Source organism: Hydra vulgaris, chromosome 02 (genome assembly GCF_038396675.1).
Source record: "Hydra vulgaris chromosome 02, alternate assembly HydraT2T_AEP".
Lineage (NCBI taxonomy): Eukaryota > Metazoa > Cnidaria > Hydrozoa > Anthoathecata > Hydridae > Hydra > Hydra vulgaris.
Window position 1 is genome coordinate 27,585,181 of NC_088921.1, and position 8,002 is coordinate 27,593,182.

Genomic DNA, 8,002 nt, shown 5'->3' on the forward strand with positions numbered 1-8,002 from the left:
ATAAGACTATTGCAATATGAAAGAAAATAATTAAACAGTTTTGAAAGAAAAACAAGACAATGAAACAAATTTTTAAAAAGTTTATAGAAATGAAATGATTTAAAAAAAATTAGACAATTAAAGAAATTGTTAATTTAAATGTTAAAGTTCAAAATATTCGATATAATTTTTTTATGTGCAATTTACGATTAAATTAATATTTATGTATAACTTATGTACCTTTTAGTTCTTAGTTACCCAATACAGTGTGCTAGAAGGTTGATAACACAACTGAATGGTAAGCGGCAGTGGTGTCTACCTACAATTTTGACAAATTTTATATTTTCAATAACGCTACATGCAGTTGTGCTACTAACCTTCTCAGGGCGTGTCTAGGGGATGTCTGCTACGTCGCTGGACATACCCAAAATATGTATCTTTATATATTTTTTCACAACTTCAATATTTTGAATAAATATGATGCGTCGGTAGATAAAAGCAAACAGAGCGAATAGTTATAGCAAACTAAAGCAATAATTAAGCAAACTATACAAGGTTAATTGTTCGAACGGATGGTAAGAAGTTATTAATCCGGGATAACAGTTAGATTTACGATTTGGTATTTTATTATAGCGCTTTTCAAATCGAGAACGGTCTAAAGTTTATTAAAAAACGATTTATATATTAAACGGAGGTTGTTTTAATTTTTGACTTAAACAAATTAATAAAAAACTTGAATGGACATACCTTTTTTATTAAGTTATAAAGTACTTCTTTTTTTAAATATTTTCTTTTGTTAATTTAAAAAAAATAAAAGTTATTATTTCTTAGAGAACAAATTCCGGACTTCCATTTCAATTAAACCCTTAGTAAAGTTTTAGTCAAATTCTTTTGATATTTATCATCAGGAGAAGAAGACTACAGTTAACAACAAGCATATATTAAAATATATCAATGGACATCCCCAATTGTTTTATACAAAGCTGTGTATCTTTTTAATTACTTGCATTTTGAACAATATAAAAAGAAAGTAAGGGTTTTAAACACTAAAAATTAAATTCGGACTTACGTTTGTACATACACTAAGCCGTCTTACCTCATATATGCGTTTCTCAATGAGGAAGGGGGGGGGGATGCTAAAATTTAACATTTTTGGGAAGGGGTTAAAATTGCGACTTATCCAAAAAAATTCCTGTACAGGCCCCTGCTTCTAGCACAAGCATTGGGTAGTTAAGAACTAAAAGGTACGTAAGTTATATTGCAAATGCTAATTATTTTAAATTTGAGATTTCTGCACAAGTAAACAAATACTTTTTCTTCACTACTATTAAACAAACTAAATTGAAACAAACTAAAATTAAAACTCCTACTTAGTTTTACTGAGAATCTGTGTTTTATCATATGTGCCCATAATTATGAAAGTGGTCTAAGTCAAAATTAAAAAAAAAATGAATTTATCACTTATTTCACACGACATGATTTTAAACTAAATATATTCAATGTAATTTTTACGATATCGTCAAAAATGAACCTTTAAAAAGTAGTTGTAATTACAACGTTATACGGAATTTTTAATTTATTCAAATGCGAATCATTAAATATCTCGAAATAAGAAATATGACTTAGACCACTTTCATAATTATGGGCTCATATTTATTCTAAAAAACGAAAAGCAGAAAGTTAACATACAACAAGCTATTGTAAGAATATGTTTTGTTAAATAAAAAAATATTTATACTTGAAGTTTATGTAATTATGTAATATTCCGTTATTTTTATGAAAAAAATCTTATGCTAAACAAAAAAATAGATTTTTATTTGAAACTTATCAATATTTGAGCTTAAGATATAAAATTTGATTATCATTAGTTTCTTAATTTTCATATAGCCGTTCGTTGTATCCGCCGCCTTCTTGAGAGGCCAAAACTGGCTTCGAAAAATTTTGCGTTTATATGAATAAACGAGCTGGCCCGGATAGCGATCCGGGCTAGTTTGTTTATTCATATAAACGCAAAATAAAATTAAGTTGAAATAAGGACAAGTTGAAATAAGGACATCGAGATCTCGGTAAACGGGCTGGCTCGTTTGCCGAGCCAGCCCACTTTCCATATAAAGAGGCCCTAACTCTAAATTTTCATCAGTCAACAAAAAAATCTATTAAAATGGCTGCCCACAGTTTAAAAACAGAACCTCTGATCACGTGGTATTAGTTTAAACTTTTATAGCATTTGTTTAATAAGACTGTACTTCAGGATAAAGTAACTACTTCACGCGTTGACAAATTACTAAACAAATTACAGGTAAATAAGGTAAAGGAAATTAGTTGTCGGCACGAACAGATTTTCATCATTTTTTCAAGATAAATATTTGTAAATTTGGGAACTTTTTTCGTGTAAACAAAGTCTGTCAATGATAAAATAGATCTGTATGGATAATTTTAAAATGACTAAAAAAAGTATAGCGAAGTATAAAAAAGCTTAAATTAAATTTTTTATTAAGATCTGGTTTCATTCAACTCCTTGGTCCTTCATTCACCAGCCTTAATTTTGTGTATTTTTTTAGTATTTTTTCCGGCATGTCGCCATTTTTTGCCTCGGCTACTTTATAAGCTCCATAATTTATATTCCTTAATGCATTATTTTTTTAGTAGGTGTATTTTCTTATAGACTTTTTTATAATTCATTTGATAAAGCATAACCTTTTAAAAAGTTATTCAAATTTATAATTATCTTGCAAAATGCGGTCAGATATTTCATGTTTTCGCTTTTCATATTTCATATATTATTTCAATTGTCATAACAAGCTCATAATAACCCATTTGTTTTTGTCAAATAAAAATTAGTTTATATATAGCTGGTAAATCATTTTATGTTAATATTAAATACTTAGTTATTCTTGCGGTTTGCCATAAATTGACTTTGCTAAATTCTTTAAAACTGTGACAAATTATTTTTTTCTTTATTGTATTTACATTCATTTTATGTATAAGTTATTTATCCTTTACTGTATATATTTCTGTTGTTAAACATAAAAATAGAAAATTCTATAATATTCATAAACTGGATGTCTACAGCAATATAATAGATGGAGTAATTCCCTAGACATGAAACCATTGTGCTCTAGGTAGCTACAAAACAATTTGATTTTGTATTATTTATTTTATCTCAAGTTATACATGTACTAAGGTAGTCAAGCAAATGATCTCAATTTCTTTTCATTGTCCGCGTTATTTCTTAAGGTATTAAGAATGTCTATCTATATAAAATTAAGCTTAAAACTTGGTTCTTTTGCTGTTATCTTTAACAAATGAGAGGAAGTTGAAATGACTGGTTAGACGAGTCCAAAAATTTTCGTTAAATCCGACAGACTTTAATATAATTTAATTTCTATTGCTTAAAACAAAAGATTTCTAACTATGCGCAACGAGCATGGTTCGCAAAAAAAACAATAGGTTGCACGTCCATTTCTTATATGTCCATGGTAAAATGCAACATGATAAAAAAAAAAATTATTTAGAATTTTTAAAAAAACACTAATGTGTCTTGTGGTTCATGTATTTATTTTTTATGAACTATCTACTACTGAAACATTGTAATTCGCATCCTTTTAAACATATATAATTCCACTATTTTATTTCAGATCCTGCAATCCGCTATCTTTTTACCAGATGCAAAAAGTCGATAACGAAAATAAAGAGAAGAAATTTCAAGAAAAGAGGAATGCTCAGGCAGAGGCTGATAAGTCCAGTACCATAAGAAGATATTTTGGTCCTATTAATAAAAACAAAAGGCTTGATAACCTCCCACATGATGCATCATCAAGTCACCAAACAAAAATGGACGACTTTACTGAAACAATAAAGTGGCCTTCACAAAGTGCTCAACAGTTGGAATTTGATATCATCCTAACCCTTTCACTAGTTCTCTCTAACCTCCCGTTTCACGTTATTGAAACTGCTGGCTTCAAAATGCTGCTGAATTATCTTTGTCCACAAGCCAACCTAAAAAGTCCAACCACCTTATCCAAATTCAAGCTACCGATGATTTATCGCAATCTAAGACGTGATGTAAAAATGCAAATTGAGAGAGACATCCCGCATTGCGAAATGGCAGCTTTCACTACAGATGGATGGACTGCAAGAAATGGTGATCCCTTCGTCTCCCTTACATTGCATTATGTTACCAAAGACTTTGAACTCAAAAACTTATCTTTGGATTGCCAAAACTTTATTGGGAGACATACAGGGGTTTTGCTTGCACAAGGAATAGACCACATGATTTCTCAATTTCCTGGTCTTCAGAGGGAAGACCTTTACAAAGTGGGTGTTACTGATGCTGCAGCCAACATGAAGAAAGCAATCACGGAAAGCAAAGAGATCAGTGATCATCTAACCTGTGCCGATCATCTGCTCAACACTTGTTTAACAAAGGCTGTAGAAAAATCAGAAGGAATCAATGGTATAATTAAGAAATGTAAAGGACTTGCTCAAAGGACCCACCAAAGTTCATTAGACTGGCAGGACATCAAGAAAGCGTGCGTGGAAGCAAATATAGAACCAGTAAAGATCATTCAGCCAATTGTAACAAGATGGAATTCTAACTTTATGATGCTTAAGTCAATCCTCAGATTGAAGGCTGGTTTACTGGTTGCTCTAGAAACTCTAAACAAACCAGATCTTCAAAGTTTGATTCCGGATGAGTTAGAGTTTATTAGTATTTACAACATTTTACCATTTCTGGCAGAATGTAAGCGATGCTCTGATTCCTGGTCTTCTGAAAATCTAGTGACTATGCATAAAGTTCAAAAAGACATATTAAATCTCCACTTGCTTTGCAAAAGAACCATAAATGACATTGAAGAGCGTGACCCTCAAGTTGCAGAGTGCCTACACAACTTCATGAAAGAATTTGAGAAGGGTTTACCTAATTATGGCGTTGGAGTCAAATACTATAATGTGGGTTCACTTCTGCACCCATATTATAGAGGATATACACTCAAAAATATTGCAAACAGTGAGGAAGGAAGGGAAGCCGCCATCAAGGAATTGGTTGACAATCACCCAACCACAATCCAGTTCTGCGAGTCATTGGTTGATGATCATACTTCGCTAGAAACATCAGATCTTGACGAAACAATGGATCCAGTGGACCTTGAGTTTTTGAAAGACAGGAGGCAGGTTTCAGCGCATCGCCCTGGGACTTCACAGCCTAGCCAATCAAAGCTCAAGCCACCCTTGATGCTTGAATTTGAAAAGTATCAGACTATGGCCTTACCTGAAAGGGATGTGGATGCTTTAGAATGGTGGAAGCAAAATAAAAATGAGTTACCTTTGCTAGCTGGTCTGGCTAGAAGTTACTTGGCTATACCTGTGACTTCTGCTTCATCAGAAAGAATGTTTTCAGTAGGAGGTAGGACAGTTACTGATTTTAGACATAATGTAAAACCAGAAAACACTAGCATGTTAGTTTTTGTGAGTCAAAATTACGCAAGGGTTCCTTCTAACCTCAACGATTGGGAAAAAACTTGCGAAGAAGAGCCGTATGAATTACCACATGTCACACCACCAACTAAGAAGACTCACCAACAGGGAAAATTACATAGTCAAACTGAAACTAAAAAAAGAGGTGCACTTGAAAAGGCTTCTCCAACTTTATCAGATACTCAAACTGGTCCTGAACCTAATAAGCAACAACAGCTACAGTTAGATACTCAAGAGAGTCAAAGGACTCTAGCTCAACAAGAAGGGTATGAAGTGACTCAAGGTAAAGACCAAACTCAAAGTGTCTCTTTGTTTATTCCAATGACACTCCAGCACAATCAAAGTAGAATCAAAAAAGCAAAATTAGGTAATATAATGAAGTCGAATTAGAAGGGGAATGAGAAAAAAAAGTACAGAGCATCTGAGCTTGCAAACATTTTATTAGAGACAGATGATGATATATCTGATGATTAATTTTTTATCAATAACTTGTTTGTTTAAAACTGTAAATGTAATATTTACTAATAGAAATACAAAAAGCAATTTAAAGTATCTTTTTTTAGTTTTTCGGTAATCAGCAAAAAAAGAGGTAATTTGTGATAAAATGCGGTAAATCGTGATAAAAAGCGGTAAAAAGTGATAAAAACGGTAAAAAGTGATAAATGCGGTAAAAAGTGATAAATGCGGTAAAAAGTGATAAATGCGGTAAAATTGCGTATTACGCATTTTTACGCAAAATTACCGCGGTAATTACGCATTTTTACGCATTTTTACGCTTTTTACGCAGATTTACGCATTTTTACGCAAATTTACGCAAATTTACGCATTTTACGCAAATTTACGCATTTTTACGCATTTTACGCAAATTTACGCATTTTTACGCATTTTTACCGACGGTGCGGTAACGCCGATGCTTAGTGGTAATTCGAAAATTTTGCGGGAATGGCATACCCTAATGGATCATCTGCTTAAATTAAATTTGACTCGATTGCCTCTATTTATTTCAGTTTTTAAACATTCCTAAAATGCAAATATTTATTTTGTTTATATGAGTTGTTAAGTGTAATAAGAACATATTTTATCAAATCTTAATAAAAATTAGTCTTGATTAAGGGAAGAAAAGATAGAGTCAAGCAAAAAACTAGAGTTATTGGAAAGAAAAGAATTTTTTGTGGTAGCTAACACACTTTATCATCACCAACATCAATGACAAAAAAGTATTCAGACATTGATACTAGTTCTTCAAGATCAGTCAGCAAGATTTTATATATTAAAAATGATATTCCAAATAAAAAAGATGAAAAAATTAATAGTTACAGAACAATTGATGTTGAAAATTTAAACACTATATTTGAATGTTTATGTTGTCCACAGTGTATTAACGATAATAGTTTGGTATTGAAAAAAAACTTTGTGAAAAAAAAAGGGTATGCTTCAAATTTAATATGTTTCTGCATGTTTGTAAATATAGGAAAGATTCCTATTCATCTAAAGTTTATAACCGCACTCATGATATTAATCTTCGTATTGTATATAGTATGAGATCAATTGGGCAAGTGTATTCAAGACTTGAAAAGTTTTCTGCATTAATGAATAAAGTTTTCTCCCTAACTTAAAAAATTACAATTGTTCTGTTAAGGTTATTACTGATGCTGTTATTACAGTTGCTAAAGAAACAATGCTTCAGGCTGGAAAAGAAATAAAAGGTAATAGCAACGACATTGTTGATACTGGAGTTTTAACTGATGAAATTTGGCAATGTAGAGGATACAGTTCACTGATCAGAGTTGTTACAATATTGTCGATGGATAATGGAATAGTGTTAGATGTTGATTTAATGAGTAGACTTTGTAAGCAATGTCAACTACGCGAAGATTTAAAATCTAAGAATTCAGAGAGCTACAAAAATTGGTACAAATCTCATAGATAGTAACGTAATTTGTATTGGCTCAGCAGGAAGTATGAAAGTGACTGGTGCCAAATTCATATTTAGTAGATTTGTCAAAGAATATGGATTGCAGTATATTAAATTTTATGGAGATGGTGACAGTAAAAGTTATCCAGCTGTGAAGTTTATTCTGGTGTTGAAGTTGAAAAGTTAAAATGTGTTGGGCATGTTCAGAAACGAGTTGAGACACATCTAAGTTGTTAGCAAACAGTCTTATTCATAAGCTTCAGAATTATTATGGGATTGCGGTAAAAAGTAATAAAAGCAATCTACAACCCATGAAGAAATCCATTCATGCTATACTTTTTCATGTTGTCTCATCAAAGAAAAATAACTGGCACACTCACTGTCCAATTGGTGAAAAAAGTTGGTGCAGATATCAGAAAGATAAAGCAATGCTGTAGCAAACTTTAATATTGGAAGAAAAAGTTCTCTTTTAATTTATAAACAGTTAAACATGACACCTGGGAAGTATACATCAAGTTTGTTCGATAATCAAAATTGAAAACATGTTTATTTAACTGGATATAAAAATCTAGAGTCATCCAAGAGTGGCGAAAGATTCTAGGAGGGTTGTCAAAAGCATCAAAGGACAAA